This window comes from Saimiri boliviensis, chromosome 2, assembly GCF_048565385.1.
Source record: "Saimiri boliviensis isolate mSaiBol1 chromosome 2, mSaiBol1.pri, whole genome shotgun sequence".
Lineage (NCBI taxonomy): Eukaryota > Metazoa > Chordata > Mammalia > Primates > Cebidae > Saimiri > Saimiri boliviensis.
This window is the reverse complement of record NC_133450.1, coordinates 103,032,482-103,049,924: the sequence shown is the minus strand read 5'-3', so window position 1 is coordinate 103,049,924 and position 17,443 is coordinate 103,032,482. Positions and strand designations below refer to the sequence as shown.

Here is a 17,443-nt window from a genome sequence, read left to right as displayed (position 1 = left end):
CTACATGAGTCAGACAATTCTGATGGCTGCTTTGCCTCTGATGTCCATTACGGTAACTATGGCTACCTTGTTTTTGATGTTTGAGTGCCACTACTTCACCCCTGCTACCTCAAGATCCAACTATTTCTACTGCTTGTGCTCCTCTCTCAAATCTGTTTTACAAGGTGTTGGCGAAGGATGTGTCTTCTGGACCCTCCCAGTTGGGATGAGTAGGTCTAAAATGACTAATCCACTCTAGCATTTTCATCTTTCTAAGCCTTTGGATCCATTCCTCTACATTAAACCAAGGGAGATCAGGCCATCTTCTGATCCATGATTCAGCTAATGAAGCAAATAACCTATTAGAAGCTTTTTAAAAATATTTCTGTGAGCTACAACATTAAATGTAGAATCCCTGCTTAGTGAGCCCATATTAATAAATTCAGTCTGACCCATTTTTATATTCCTTCCACCATTATCCTGCACCCTAATATCCATTCCCATGCCTGTTTTGATTTCTGCTTATATAAATTAGAAAACTCAAGCAGTTCTTTGAGTATAGAACACCTCCTTGTGGGTCACACTCTGAACCTCATCTCTAAGGACCTGCCAGGACTTTAGTCAAGTTATATGTCTAGAAAAAAACAAACAGATGTTGGAGGTGGGTCCTCAGGAGAATCAACATTGTTTTGCCTGGCAACTGCCTCAGAGGAGGCCATCACTGTTGCCTGAGGTAGTGCAAGGTTAATAACTTAAGACAAAGATGAAAAGACTAATGGTAGTGTGCGTTGGGGAGGTGAGGTTGCCACCACTGGGAATGGAGAAGCTGTTTCCTCTGGCAGAGAAGGCTCATCAGAGTTTACAAGCTCAGTGTCCTCAGCTTCATAGGGTCCTCCCACATATCCCCTTTCTAAGTTGCAGAGTCCCATTCTTTTCCAATCAGTGCCCTCACTTTAACAGTACACATCTGGTGAGACTGAGGGAACACCTTTTGTTGCAGGTCAGCCACTCACATGATAAGAGCTTGTGTTTGATATTTATTATTTCAGCCTTTTGTCTACAGGATATAAGAGTTTCAGGGCAATCTTAGAAGACTTGACGAAGGGTACAGTATGTGCTTCTAGAGCTGAGAGTTAATATCCAGGAGCTCATCTCTTTTTTCATCACTTTGTCCAATGAACTTAGGAATACCCAACCAACTTTATTATATTTTTTGTTTCTCTACATATGGTCAGAGTTACTATGTATAGGGTCACTAAACTCCTTTTGTCTCACAAACAGTGAATCAGGAGTATCAAATGTATTTATTTTGCAAAACTCTCTAAACAGTTAATGTCAAAGACTATTAGTGTTCTCCGTACTGTGAGAAGAAGAGTCCTTAGCATTTTGGGATTTAAATATATTAAGCAGCTAACTACAGAAACTCCAAAACCAACTAAAGAAATCTATCTTTAAAATTCTGTTCCTCTAAAGCCACTCCTGTTACCAAAATCAGTATTAATCAGGTTCTCTAAAGGGACAGAATGAATAGAATAAATGAATATATGAATTAGGAATTTATTAAGGAGAACTGCCTCATGCAGTCACAAGGTAAAGTCCCACAATAGGCTGTATGCCAGCTGAGAAGCCAGGAGGCCAATCCAAGTCCCAAACTTCAAAAGTAGAGAAGCTGATAGTGCAGCCTTCAGTCTGTGGCTAAAGGTCTGAGAGCCCCTGGCAAATCACTGTTGTAAGTCCAAGAGTCCAAAAGCTGAAGAACTTGGAGCCTGATGTTCAAGGGCAGGAAGCATCCAGCATGAGAGAGATGGAGGCCAGAAGATTCAGGCCAGTCTAGCCTTTACATGCTCTTTTGCCTGCTTTTATCTTAGATTCACTGGCAGCTGATTAGATGGTGCCCATCCAGATTGCAAGTGGGTCTGCCTATCCTAGCTCACTGACTCACTTGCTTATCTCTTTTAGCAACACCCTCACAGACACAACCAGGAACAACACTTTGCATTTTTCAATCCAATCAAGTTGATGCTCAATATTAACCATCACAGTATCCTTTGATCAACACCACCATATTCCTCATACCCCATTAGCCTTTTTTAGCTTGATTGTTATATATTCCACATATAATTGAGATCATGTCACATTTGTTTCGGCTCCTGGCTTGTTTAAATTAGCAAAATGTTTTCCAGATTGATTCATGTTGCCACAGGAATTTCTTTCATTTAAAGATGAATAGTATTCCATTGTGTATATGAACTATGTGTTCTTTATTCAGCCATTCACTGATGGGTGCTTGATTCCATACCTTGGCTATTGTGAATAGTGTTGCAGTGAACATCAAGTGCAGATATCTCTTTGACATACTGATGTAAAATCCTTTGGATATATATACCCAGAAGTGAGATTATTGGATTATTTGATAACTCTATTTTTATTTTATTTATTTTTAGAAACTCCCAGTTTCCGTATGTCTGTGCTAACTCACATTACCATCAGCCATGTACAAAAGTTTATTATTTTCCTCATCCAACACTTGCTATCTTTCATTTTTTGATAATGGCTATTGTGACAGGTGCAAAATAGTATCTCATTGTGGTTTTAATCTGCATTTTCCTAGTGATTAGTAATGTAAAGTGTGTTTTCGTATACCTGTTGACCATTATTTTTTAGGCTCTGCTTTTTTAAAATATATTTTTTATTGCATTTTAGGTTTTATGGTACATGTGACGAACATGCAAGATTGCTGCATAGGTACATACATGGCAATGTGTTTGCTGCCTTGCTCCCCATCACCTATATCTGAAATTTTATCCCTCCCCAACTCCCCACCACTTTTATGTCCTTAAGTAATCTCACTTGAGGTTTTTTGTTCATTTTTAAATCATGTTCTCTTTCTATTGAGTTGTTTGTGTTTCTTCTGTGTTTTGGATATTAATCTCTTATGAGATGTATGGTTTGCAAATATTTGTTTCCAAATATATAGGTTGTCAGTTAACTCTTAATTGTGTCTTTTGCAGTGTTGAAGCTGCCTATTTTTCCTTTTGTTGTACAACCTTTTTAGTTCCATTTAAAAAAATCATTGCTTAGTCAAATGTCATCTGGCTTTTCCATTATTTTTTTTTTTCTAGTAGTTTTACAGTTTCAGGTCTTACGTTTAAGTGTGTAGTTCATTTAGAGTTGATTTTTGTTTATGGTGTGAGATAAGGTCCAATTTTATTCTTCCGCATGTATTATTTCCAACATCATTTATTAAAGAGGCTGTTCTTTCTCCACTGTGCATATTTGGAAGCTTTGTTGAAAATCATTTGTAAAGCTGGGGTTCATTTTTGGGTTCTCTGTTCCATTGACTGACGTGTCTATTTTTATGGCAATATCACATTGTTTTAATTACTATAGCTTTGTAAAATAGTTTAAGAGCAGGCAATGTGATGCTTCTGCTTTGTTATTTTCCTCTAGATTAGCTTGGCTATCAGGTATTTTTGTGGTTGTATATGAATTGGAGGATCATTTCTTCAATTCCTGTGAACAGTTGCTATAATTTTAAAAGGTATCACATTGAATCTGCAAATGCATGCTTTGAGTAGCAAGGAGATTTCAACCACGTTAATTCTTGCAATTAACAAATATGAAATAATTTCATTTATTTGTGCTATTATCTTCAATTTCTTTCATTAGTGTTTTACAGTTTTAGTGTATAGATCTTTCATCTCTTTGGTTAGATTTATTCCTAAGTATCTTCTTTCTATGTAGTTATTGTAAATGAGATTGTTTTCATAATTTTTTTCCAGATAGTTTACTGTTACTATATAGGACATTACTGATTCTTAAGTGTTGATTTTGTGTTCTGCAACTTTATTGAATTGATGATTTTTTCACTTTTTTTGTGGAGTATTTAGGGTTTGCTATATATAAGATGTCATCTCCAAACAGGGACTATTTAGTTGTCATTTCCAATAAAAGGCTCTTATTTTTTTCCTCACCTAATTGCTCTGGCAAGATCTTCCAATACTGAATTAAGTAGACGTGGTGAGGGTAGGCATAAGTGTCTTATTCCTTTGAGGAAAACCTTTCCACTTTTTAACATTGTGCTTAATGTCAGCTGAGGGCTTGTCATATATTTCCTTCATTGTGTTGAGATACATATATTTTGTACCTAGTTGATTGAGAGTATCGTGAAAAGATACTGAAATTTGTCAAATCTTTCACTGCATCTTTAGAAATTATCATATGGTTTTTCTTCAATTTGTTAATGATATGTATCACATTTATTGATTTGTGTATGTTGAACCATTCTTCTGCCCCAGGGATAAATCCCACTTGATCATGGTGAATGATCATTTTATTATGCTATTGAATTGTGTCTGCTTATATTTTGTTAAGAATTTCTGTAGCAAAAATGCTACATGTTCAGGAGCTTTATTGGCCTGTAAATAGTTTTCTTGTAATGTCCTAATCTGGCTTCGCTATCAGAGTAATTCTGGCATTATAGAAAGAGTTTAAAAGTGTTTCATCATTTTCAATATATTGGTAGAATTTGAGAAGGATTGTTTGGTAGAATTCAGTAGTGAAGACATCTGGTCCTGGGCTTCTCTTTTATTGGATACTTTTTATTAATAATTCAATCTGTTTACTCATTATTAAGCTATTCAGACTTGTTTTTTTTATATTCAGTCTTGGAAGATTGTATGTGTCTAGGAATTTATGTATGTCTTTTAGGTTATTGAGATTGTTGAATATAATTATAGTAATTGCTTATGATTCTTTGTATTTTTCTAGAATATAATTATAATAGTAATTGCTTATGATTCTTTGTATTTTTCTAGTATCGTTTTAAATGTCTTCTCTTTAATTTCTGGTTTTATTTATTTGAGGATTTTTTTTTTTTATTCTAGCTAAGAGTATGTCAGTTTTGTTTTTCTCTTGATAAAATCAATTCTTAGTCTTGTTAATATTTTCTATAGTTTTTTCTAGTCTCTATTTGTTTCTTCTCTGATCTTTATTTCTTCTACTAACTTCAGTCCTATTATTTTTCCTCATTTTCTTGTTGCTTATACTTACTGTTAGCTTGTTTGAGATATCTCTTCTTTTTAAAATAGAGGTGTTTGGGATATATACTTTCCTGTTAGAACTACTTTTGCTTGATATGTATGAGTCCATTCTCACATTGCTATAAAGAACTTCTTTGAGACTGGGTAATTTACAAAGGAAAGAAGTTTAATTGTCACAGTTCCACATGGTTGGGGCAGCCTAAGGAAACTAACAATAATGGCAGAAAGCAAAGCAGGCGTGTCTTACATGGCAGTGAGAGAGAGAGTGTGTGTGTGAAAGAGAGAAAATGAAAGAGGAACTTCCAAATACTTATAAAACAATCAGATCTTGTGAGAACTCACTATCCGGAGAAAAGAATGGGGAAAAGTGCCCCAATGATTCAGTCACCTCCCACCAAGTCTTTTTCTCAACACCTAGGCATCACGACTCAAGATGAGATTTGGGCAGAAACAAAGCCTAACCATATCAGCATCCCATAAGCTTTCGTTTGTCATGTTACTGTTTTTATTTTTCTCATATTTTTAAATTTTTTTTTTATTTTTCTTTACTCATTGATTTTTCAGGAGCATATTATAAAATTTCTGTTCGTGAATTTGTCAGGATTTTTCCTGTTAATTTTTTTCATAGAATTGTGATTGTAAAAGATAATTGATCATATCAGATTTTGTCATTTTAATTTTTTTAGACTTGTTTTGTGGCCTAACACATGATCTGACTTGGAGAACATTGCTTGGGAAGGTATATTCTGTTGCTGTTTAATGGAATGTTCTGTATATGTCCTTTAGGTCAATTTGGTGTAAAATACAGCTAAAAACTAATACAGCTAATTAGTAATACAGCTAATGTTTTCCTATCAATATTCCGTCAAGATCGTCTGTCCATCATTGAACGTGGATACTGTGGTTCTCTACTATTATTGTGTTGCAATTTCTCTCTCCCTCATATTCATTGTTTTATACATTTAGATACTCTGATGTTGGGTACTTGTATATTTATAATTGTTATATTCTCTGCATAAGCTGTCTCCTCTTAGCAATATATAATAACCTTCTTTGACCCTGTTTTGCTTTTGTCTCAAAGTCTATTTTGTCTAAGCCTAGCTAATCTGGTTCTCCTTTTATTTGTACTTACGCTGATTTTTTTTTTTTTTTTAAATTCTTTGCATGTTCTTAAAAATTGAGGCAGGTGTCTTGTAGGCAGAACATATTTGGGTCTTCTAAAATATTCTGTCACTGTTGTTTTGTTAGATTATTTAATTCATTTATTTAGTACATTCTAGGCTATTGATAGGTAAAAACTTACTACTGTCGTTATTTACTTTGTTTTCCTGGTTTTATAGATATTGTTTCTTCCCCTCTTGCCATCTTACTTTGTGACCTGATGCTTATTGGTACTGGCATGCTTTTAATCCTTTTGTGCATCTACTACAGATTTTTATTTTGTGGTTACCATGAAGCTTATATAATATATTTTATAACAGATTATTTCAAGCTAATGTTGTTCCATCATTCCCAAGACTTTCTTTATTCTTTTTCAACTTGACTTTGACTTTTTTTTCTTTCTTTTTCTTTTCTTTTCTTTTTTTTTTTGAGACAGAGTTTTGCTCTTGTTACCCAGGCTGGAGTGCAATGGTGCGATCTCTTACCGCAACCTCTGCCTCCTGGGTTCAGGCAATTCTCCTGCCTCAGCCTCCTGAGTAGCTGGGTTTACAGGCACACGCCACCATGCCCAGCTAATTTTTCATATTTTTCGTAGAGACGGGGTTTCACCATGTTGACCAGGATGGCCTCGATCTCTCGACCTCATGATTCACCAGCCTCGGCCTCCCAAAGTGCTGGGATTATAGGTGTGAGCCACCTCGCCTGGCCTCAACTTGACTTTTATATCACATAAGAACTCTACACTTTTGACCTCATTCTATATTTTTGTTGTTAAAATTCACATCTTTTTATAATTGTTATTGGTTAACAGTTTAGTATTTTTGATAGTTTTGTCTTAAAATACTTTAACTAGAGATAAACTTGCTTTACATTCTAGAGTATTTTAATATAAACTTACTTTACTAATGCCATTACAAATTGTGCCTTTATATGTTTATTGTTATTAGCAGCCTTTTGCTTTAGTTTATACCCTTTTTATAATTCCTTTTAGGTAGGCCTAGTGGTGAATATTTTTCTTAGCTTTTGTTCTTTAGGGAAAGTTTTTATTTCTAACTGATTTATGAAGAATAACTTTGCTGGCTGAAGTATTCCTAAATCTTTTTTTTTTCTGTTTGTTTGTTTTGTTTTGTTTTGTTTTCCCTCCTCCAGAATATTGAATATATCATCACACTCTGTCTTGGACTGAATGAGTTCTGCTTATGAATTCACTGATAGCCATATTGAGATTCCCTTATATGTCATATATTGCTTATCTCTTCTTGCTTTCATAATTTTTTCTTTGTCTTTAATTTTTGATAGTTTGATTATCATGTAGGTTAGTGAACACCTCTTTGGATTGAAATTGGAGACCTCTGTACTTCTCGTACCTCAATGTTTGCATCTATCTTCAGATTTGAGTATTTTTCAGTCACTGTTTTTTAAAACACGCTTTCTGATCCTTTTTCTTTCCTATTCCTGCAATTCGTATTACACAAATTTTAGTCCTGTTAATGTTGCTTCATCATTCCCATAGGCTTTCTTTATTCTTTTCCATTGCTTTTTCTTTGCTTTCTTTTTTGACTGGGTAATTTCAAATGTTCTGTTCTCGAGCTCACTTTTTTTTTTTTTCTTTGATTTGAGCAAGTCATCTATTGAAGTGTTCGATTGATTTTTTTTTTTTTTTAATTTTAGTCATTGTGTTCTTCATCTCTAGGATTTCTATTTTTTTTCTGTTTCTACTGTTTTGGTTCATCTGTTGCTTTCTAGTTTCATTTAATTTTCTATCCATATATTCTTGTAGTTTATTAATATTCTTTAAGGGGATCATTCTGAATTATTTGTGAGTCATTTTATAGATCTCTGTTTCCTCAGGGGTTATTACTGGAGCTGTATTAGTTTATTTAAGAGGTATCATGATTCCCTGATTCTTTACAATCTTTGTGTACTTGTGTTGGTTTCTGTCTATTTAAGCAAACAGCTACTTCTTCCAGTATTTCCAGGTGTTCTTTGGCAGGGATAGACCTTTAATACTTAGTTTAGCCTGTGATTCTGAACAAGTGAGTTGGTAACAATCCCATGTAGGCAGGGCTTCTGTCAGATTCTTTAGTTAATTGGGTTGCTGCCTTTGCTGTGAGGTTGGAGATGGCTGCTGGTTGGGCTCCACTGCTTGGCAAAACTACTGGCTTGGCTTTTCAACTGATAGAGCTGCTAGCTTGGAACCACAATCATAACTGATTGGGAAGAATTTCGGGGTACATTCCTTGGCTGAATGGTCACACTATTTGTGTTTCACACTTGGGGAAGTCTCCAAGATGGGCTTGAGTTCAGACAGAGCTGTTTAAAATATATGGGTCTAGAGACTATTGGCCATTGGAATAAATGGTTGAGGCCTGTCTCCCTGCCTGGATGGGGCCTCGGAATGGGCTTTGAGTCTGGGCTTAGCTGCTGTTTGGACTCCTTGTTTAGGCAGGTGCAACCCTATGCACCACAGAAAGGTGTTTTGGTTATATCTCTTTGCCTGGGAGGGGAATTAGAGGCTTTGTCATGCTGCCTTTCAGACTCCTGGGTTGGGCAAATTTATTTTGTAATCTCCACAGAAGTTCAGTGTTTTCTTGCCTAAGCAGGACCTTGAGGTGGGCTCTGAGGTTTCGCTCGGATTTTCTATCCCCCATGCTCTGCCTATTGTCATGGAGGCTGCCATCTCTCTGCTTACGTGGGACCAGAACCCAGCATTCATGGGTTCTGAAGCTGGATGTGGACGCTGGCCATCCAAGGACAGAAACAAGTTTGAACTTCCCACTGTATCTCTGGGAGTGACAAGCTTGGTTTTGTGGGTCAATGGTCTATGCCTTTGGCTGGTATCTATGCTAGGGTGCTATTGTTAGCAGAAATACAGGACAAAGGGATTCTTCTTTTGTGTCACAGTGCCTACTTGGAAATGAGAAGGAGTAACATAGCCATAGTGAGACTGTTTCTCTTACTCTTCTAATGAGACTTTTATTAGGGTAGGTGGTTCACATTTCCAAGTCATAGGGTTTTCACGAGGTGTTCTTGTCTGTAGATAGTCCTTACTTGAACTTTCTGTGGGGAGTGGTAAGTCCTGAGACATTTCATTCTTATTGCTGATGTCTATTTCTGTTTTTTGTTCTTTGGATTATTTTCATTATTCTCAATTATGCTTATTAAATTTTCAGACAAACCCTCTTTACCCTTACAATTTATTATTTAGTTTAAAAATCTGAGATAATTGTGCTTTTTTCTTAATTTGGCTCTTATGAATAATTTCACATTTTTTGGTTTTATCCATCCCTTTTTAGTCTTTTTTTTTTTTAATGGGTGCATTAAGATGTGTTTTAAAAATACAAATGCTTGTTCCATGATACTTAATTCAGGTTGCAGTGTTGTATTACATTTTTCTTTTGTTTTCTGTTTGATATCGAGAGGAGAATTTTTACCTATAAAAATATTTTGTTCTCACTTTCTTTATCCACTGACTTTGCATGGATATTATCTGCCATTTTCTGTTCTTTCTAAATGTCATATTTCCTGAATAACCTGTAGTAGGTGACATAAGCTAGGTAGGAATGAGGAGTTAGAGGGTCTTTAAATGTCTTTTAATTCAACATTTCCTGTTCTTATTGGCATGAGGAAGTTTAAGTTTTCTAACATATGGGGCTCTTTAGAGTGTCTGCTGATTTTGTGATTATCTTTTGATTTGGTGCATTCTTCAAATTCTGCTGCTTGTCTCTCTCTTCAACTTCTTTGTGGAATATCTAAAGTATACTTCCTCTTTATTTGGGTTTTCTCTTTTTCTTAAACAGTATCCTTCTAAGACTGTTGTTCCAATGAATTTTTATTGTTTTTTGTTTTTTTGTTTGTTTGTTTTGAGACAGAGTTTCGCTCTTGTTACCCAGGCCGGAGTGCCCTGGCACGATCTCGGCTCACCGCAACCTCTGCCTCCTGGGTTCAGGCAATTCTCCTGCCTCAGCCTCCTGAGTAGCTGGGATTACAGGCACGCGCCACCATGCCCAGCTAATTTTTCTGTATTTTTAGTAGAGACGGGGTTTCACCATGTTGACCACAATGGTCTTGATCTCTTGACCTCGTGATCCACCCGCCCCGGCCTCCCAAAGTGCTGGGATTACAGGCGTGAGCCACCGCGCCCGGCCCAATGCATTTTTAAGCCTCCTCCTTTTGATTCCATTGTAGCCAGTTCTCTCAACCAACAGGTCTCAGGTGGCTTTCAGTATTTTCTCCCAAAAAGGACAGGCCTCTTTTTGGTGATGGTAATTTTATTTATCATCTTTTACCCCAGGGTCTGCAGAGTTCTCTCCTATTCTTTCTATCATATTTTTAAGACTTTCCATTTCTGCCTAGACTCTCGAGCTGGCTCTGCTGGTACAAGATACTTATTTTTCTACAAAAATGCAAATTAAGTTTTGCAATATTTCCTGTCTTCTTACACTATATACATGGAACATAAGAGTTCCATTTGCTCTCTTTATTGAGCAATGTGGTTTCTCAATTATGTGAAGTGATGGAGATTCAGGTGGCCATTTTTATTTATCAGAAACATGGAATTCCCTCCCATACAGATTAATACTTTGGAAAACATTATAGCATAAAAATTTCTAAGATCAGGGTACTAAGTAAGATAGATCATAAAGAATTATGATACTTGGTCTTTGAATAAAAGGATTGGTATCTTAAGAGCATCTCAGAAAATTTTATTTAGTACATACACTATTCTTAGACAATGCCACGAAGATAAATCTAAGTTCAGAGTTGTTGAATACATAAAACAATAATGAAAGATCAATTTTGAAAGATGTTTCTGGATCTGAAGCAGCCCACAAAGAGCAGCTGTCTTGTATGTAGGGAGAAATAATGAGGAAGTAATTTATCTTTGTTAATAATTGAGGAACAGTAAATGGACACATTAACTTGGCATCCCTGTGGATGATATTTTGTACTGCTCTATTAAGAAGAATTCTTTTTCACATGGGTTCAGTCAAGCTAGGAAGAATAAGTTTTTATGTTCTCTCAGCTTCAAGTAGTTCAGTAGGGAAAAGCTAAGATTGTGTCTCATTACTATGAATCTATTTTTTGAGTAAAATTATCAGAGAGAATTAAAATGCTTAAAAACTAAAAGGGATAAATGATGGGGCTTTCCTTGAAAGAATAATCCACCTTGTTATGCTCATACAAATTTTACTGACCAAAACTAAATCCCTTTATTTTTTTAGCTTTCTTAAGTGACTTAAAAAATATCACCAAGTTTTAACCTGCTCTTTAATTGTCTTGGTTATAGTAGTTGTTGTATTTAACATTGTAATATGTGTATATTGACATTTTAGAAATGGAATGATTTAAGATATTGAAAGAGTTTCTGTTCAATGTATGCCTAGTGTTCCATAAAAACCTCCAACAAATGCTAAATATCAAATATTTTCTGTATAACTAAGGATATGTTCAATCTAATCACTTCTACTTAACATTCTACTTGGACCTTTTATCTAGTACAAGAGGCAAGTGAAATGATTCAAAAATGAAAAGAATTTATAGATGAGACAAATGAAGCTTACAAAAGTTAATTATCAGTGGTCACAAAAGCAGTAAATTGCAGAGCAGTATTCAAATACTGATGTTGTTTGGCGGGTATTTATCTTGATAGGATTCATAACCTCTAGAATGTTGAGACTATCAGGAAAAAGACAACTTCTTATTAAGACTAATAGCTAGGTGACAGTGAACTGCCAGTAATAATATGGACAGTTCCTGACTTACAGTGGTTCAATTTATAAGTTTTTTTTTTTTTTTTTTTTTTTTTACAGTTGTGCAAAACAACTAAAAACATGCAATGAAAACTGTACTACAAAGTTTGAGTTTTTACCTTTTCCTGGAATATGCAGTAAGATACTCTCTCATGATACTGGCTAGTGGCAGAAACCTATAGATTTGTTAGCCACTTGATCACAAGAGTAAACAACGGATACACTACAGTGAACTGTGTTGTGAGATGATTTTGTACAACTGCTGGCTCAGGAAAGTGTTCTGAGTACATTTAAGGTAAGATAAGCTATAATGTTTGATAGCTTAGCTGTTTTAAGTACATTTTCAACTTAATATATTCAACTTGGATTTATTGAGATGTAACCGTACTGGAAGTCAAAACTTGTGTGTTACCTGTGTTTCTGATAAAAACTAAAACTGTTTTCTAAAAACATTGAATTTTTTGGTTTAATTTCTACAGTCAGTAAACTTGTTGAAAACCTAGTTTCTGTTTTTAGGATACATGAATAGTCCTTAAAATTCATGGATTTGTAATGAGGCACCAGAAAGCAATAACAGGTAAATGTACTAAAAATGTTAGATAGAGACTAAGTTTAGGTCATGACCAATAAGCACAAATTATCAGTCTTGAATGTCCCTAACTTAATTATGAATGGACAGCTAGAACAAAGATAGGTACCCTGTTCTTCAAATAGCTAAACATTGAAAGTGATGACTATGAACCTTGGTCTTCTAAACACATATAAAATTACATAGAGGCAGGCCTTAATTTTTCTCCTATGGAAAGTATTATAGGAGGGTTTGAATTGAATTTATGTGCATGAATCTTTGATGCATACCATGGCAGGCATAAGTACATTACAAGATAGACATGACGAGGCCAGAAATACAGTTTCCAATCCCTTAAAGCAAGAGTGGAGCTTCCTGTAGTAGGCATTTACAACTTAATTTCCCCCAATGGGTGGGGATTTACATTTTGTCAGGAAATATGACTTCACAGTGAATGAAAACAGGCTTGGTTCTTTGACTGATTTATTTATTTAGAGACAGAGTTTGGCTCTTGTTGCCCAGGCTAGAGTGCAATGGAACGATCTCAGCTCACTGCAATTTCTGCTTCCTGGGTTCAAGTGATTCTCCTGCCTCAGCCTCCTGAGTAGCTGGGATTACAGGCGTGTGCCACCAGGCCTAGCTCATTTTTGTATTTTTAAGTATAGATGGTGTTTCTCTATATTGGCCAGGCTAGTCTCAAACTCTTGACCTCAGGTAATCCACTCACCTTGGCCTGCCAAAGGGCTGGTATTACAGGTGTGAGCCACCATGTGTGGCCAGGCTTGGTTCTTTTAAACAGGGAGTCTAAACTTGAGAAACGCTAGATGGTTACATTAGGAAAAGTACTGTTCATGATAATAATGTTATCATATTTATAGGGCTGGAAGGTATGGAAGAAAATGGAATATGAACGCTTCTTGTGTATTTCCTCTGTTTCTGAGTTAGCCTGAAACTTTACTCCTCAGAATTACTCTTAGGAAAAGACATAGAATTGCTGACACACACTGTCTTTTTAAAAAAAGCGTTAAAAGACTAGTAAAATGATTTATTTGTGAAAAACTCTGATGCTCTGTGTTTATTTTACTTAAGTATAAAGAATCATTTCAGGGACATATTTTTTACAGTGTGTGTGGTTAAATTTAGATTTTTGAAAAGATGCAAGTAAAGGCTGCTGAGAGAATAAAAGAGTAAAAGGAGTGTGATTTTGTGCCATAAAATTTCCTGTATTTAGAAAGATTGTAGTTACACTGATCACACAATACATCCATTCGGCTAAGATTTGAACAGTTTTTTCTTGAATGAAGAGTACAGTTTTGAAAAGATCTATAACTTGTAGTGTGGCAGTGGTATACTTTAAAATGATTAACTTTTTCAAACGTGGAATAAAAACAAACATGATATTCTTTGGCCTTGGCTTTTATATGAATGTTAGTGTGGTACAACAAGATAGAAGTAGGTCAAGTTTTCATTCTATTCTTAATGTATTGTATCTTTTTGCTGGAGTCTTCATCATTAATATAGCTCACATTTTATTGTAATTGCTATTCAGTTCATGTGTCTTCGATTTTATTGCACCTTACTTTTCTATGGAGTAAATGTATATGTTTAGTCCTTTATACAAAATCTGCTTAAATCTTTGAAACTATTGAAGCAACATCAATGACCAACATGATTGAGGTACAAAATTAGTATCAACAATTAAGGTAATAAGTAAGATCATAAATGTGTTTAGCTCCTTGCATTTCAGATTTTCAGTTTCCTGACTTCATCATTCAAACTATATTTCTCCCAAATTAAATGAATTTTAAAAGACCTTGCTGAGAAGTCAGAAACCAGTCTCCTCTAGAACAAAACTTCTTTACTTTCTTTTTTGGAGACGTTAAAATACTTGCCTCTATTTTATTTTGAGTGACACACAATATGCATCAATAGTTTCAAAGATTGCAGAGTATTCAATAGGAAGAAGAGCATAGAAATTTGGAAAATTTGCAGCCTGACAATGTGAAAGAAAACCCCATTTTCTGCGGAGAAATTCAAGCCTGCTGCAGAAAATTGGATCAGTAACAAGGGGCTGAAAGTTACTTACCAAGACAATGGGTGGTGTGTGCCTGTAATCCAAACTGCTTGGGAGGCTGAAGCAAGTGAATAAAAATGACTCAGCATTTTTTGTATAAAAGTAGAAATATTATAACATTTAAAAAATTATGAAATGTTATTAGAGAAATATCTTTCTTCAAATATGATTAAGTTATTCATAATTTTAATGAGCTGCTTAATTTGCTTTGCCATAGTTTCTGATACCAATGCTGTCATTTTTTTCAATGGATTCTATTTAATTCAGCCTTTTTGCTTATTCTCTTTAAATCTCAGAAGTAATTCTACAAACTCTGAGATTTTGTATGAAATAGAACAAAGATTCAGTTTACTTAAATGCTTGATTCCTGCCTGCCTCATGATCTTGGTAGATGACACACTAAACCCTGTGAAACTTCTACTTTGACACTTGAAAAGCTTGAACAATTCTTAAGGAGTGCTTTTCCTGGTGAGAAATGTTAAAGATATTTAAACAGATGTTGAAGAAATGAATTCTATGCAGAAGAATACAGCTAGGTAAGAAGAATTAACTTAGTTTCTTAAAGTTTCATTTTTGAAAAGGATCTCTAAAATTAGTTACTTATTATTTCAATCAAGTTATCAGGCACTGAATTTTCTCCATTTGAACCATAGTACCACTTAATGGAACACTGGGATAGGTTTCTTTGATTCATGATCTCAAGGCCAATATGAGAGAGTAAAGAGTGAATAAGACCAAAGATACAAAAAGGGAAAAAAAGAGAGGATTTTAAAATAGAAATTGACTTCCGACAAAGGCAAAAACAGTGTTAATTTCTGTACTACTACATCCATAAAAGTCTCATATCAGTTGATGATTTATCAATTATTTATTTGGCCCTTATCCTTTTTTAATGGTTTTCCTTATAATTCCTATGTAAGTAGAAACTCAAGGAAGAGGTAAAACATGGATATGAATTATGAGGTTCCATTTATTGCCTCTTTAATTTTATCTCAAATCATACCTTCTTTGCATGCAATGGAAGGAGATAGAATGGTGAGCATATAAATTGTGACAAGATTTTAACAAATGAAGAATTTAACAAATCTGAAAAACCAAGCTGTTGGCTAACCTTTGATGGAGGCATGGTAACCATGGGTTCTGAGAGTCTGTTCAAAAACATCCTACTGGTCTATTAGATCTGCTCTGGTCCCTCAGAGAAGACTAGAACTGAGAGCAATGAACAGGTGTGCCTGACATATGTATCTTAGAAAAGAAAAGCCTGGTGAAGGCTCCCTAAAACTCACTTCTAGAGACCAGAATTTGTATATGCCTGTTACTATATTCTTCTCTGTTTTAGATAAAACACTGGAAAATTTCATTCTTAATCATTAACTAAGAACTAATATTTTATCTTTGAAATTGCAAATTGTAAATGTGTTAAAATTTTGTCTATTTGCATCATTGTTCTTCAGTTAAACCTGAATCCATTCGATGGTATAATTCTGGGGTCTAATTAAAGATTGAAGATACTCAGACCCCAGGTTTAATACTTTGTGCATGGCAGTTTAGAAAATAAATTTGTATGCTTAATAAAGAAGGGAAACAATTGCCTAACAAAAATTTAATTTGGTTAGTTTTTATTCACTTTTTAAAAAAGTTAGAATATTTTGTGGTAATTCAAGATAATGTGGCTAAAATTCTTATACTATAGTCATACTGGGATACTTAACAATACCTTTCCACCCTCCCTTTTTTCTTGTGAATTATCACATACTTTGGCTTTAGATTAGATAAGCATCAGAAGATAGAATTAATTCAGAATGAAAAACATACTTTTTATTTTTCTAAAGAAGGGATTTGTTAAGCAATATCCAGTAAAGGAAGTTAAAGGCTTTTTGAATGTGTGCTTTGTAGACTCTCTTAAAGGAAGGCTAATACATTAAGTAGTGCGAATGAAATGTGACCCTTGGGTTTTCACTGCCTACAAATTGGATGCAAATTGTAACCCTAGGAAACCACACGAATCTTGTCTGGGCTTCCATGAATTCTCTTTTCTTTGCTGAAAAGTGCTTTCTCATCCCTTCTACATTTTCTGTGTATGAAACCCAAAAACTATAGCTAAGTCTAAGACTAATTATCTCCCATTTACAACCTCTTCCCCAAACAAACCGAAACCAAGACAACTCCAATTCTCCATTCATTAGAAGATAAGCCACACTTTTTATCTTATTTGTTTTATGTTTTGGCACCAAGAAAAAGCATTTATTTAGATTCTTAAGAACATGTTTGGCCTATTGATACTGTAGACAGAACCAGTTTTTATATTTTCCAAGACAGTTGCTTTTCTTGGATAGGAAGTATAATAAGGTCACTGATGTAATATGGCTCTGTCCCCACTGAAATCTTTTTTTTTAAAGTTTTAAAATTTATTTTACAGTTTTTATTTCATATAGAGTCTTTTTTAAAATTGTATTTTAGGTTTTGGGGTACATGTGAAGAACATGCAAGATAGTTACATAAGTACATACATGGCGGTGTGATTTGCTGCCTTCCTCTCCATCACCTATATCTGGCATTTCTCCTCATGCTATCTCTCCCCAAATCCCCACCCCCCCCACTGCCGCTGTCCCTCCCCTATTTTCCCCCCACTGAAATCTTATGAATTGTAATCTAATTATATTCCCCTTGTGTTGGAGAAGGGACCTCGTGGGAGGTGGTTAGATAATTGAGGTGGTCCCCCTAGCCCCATCCTCTTTTCATGATAGTGAGTGAGTTATTAGGGATCTGATGGCTTTTTAAGGGGCTTTTCCTTTTTAACGTGGTACTTCTTCTTCCCTACCCTATTCCTATCTGGATATTTCTACAGTTCGCCTCCTTCTCCAAT

General features: G+C 35.0%; 1 long non-coding RNA gene across 5 annotated transcripts in view; it reads left to right on the top strand.

Moving 5' to 3' along the window:
* Nucleotides 1–17,443, top strand: part of LOC141583629 (uncharacterized) — a 766,076-nt gene that overhangs the window by 142,960 nt on the left and 605,673 nt on the right. For all 5 annotated transcript variants that reach the window (XR_012516335.1, XR_012516336.1, XR_012516337.1 and 2 more), the window contains one exon: nt 11,996–12,230. This is a non-coding gene — a long non-coding RNA (uncharacterized LOC141583629). The remainder of the gene's footprint in view (nt 1–11,995; nt 12,231–17,443) is intronic.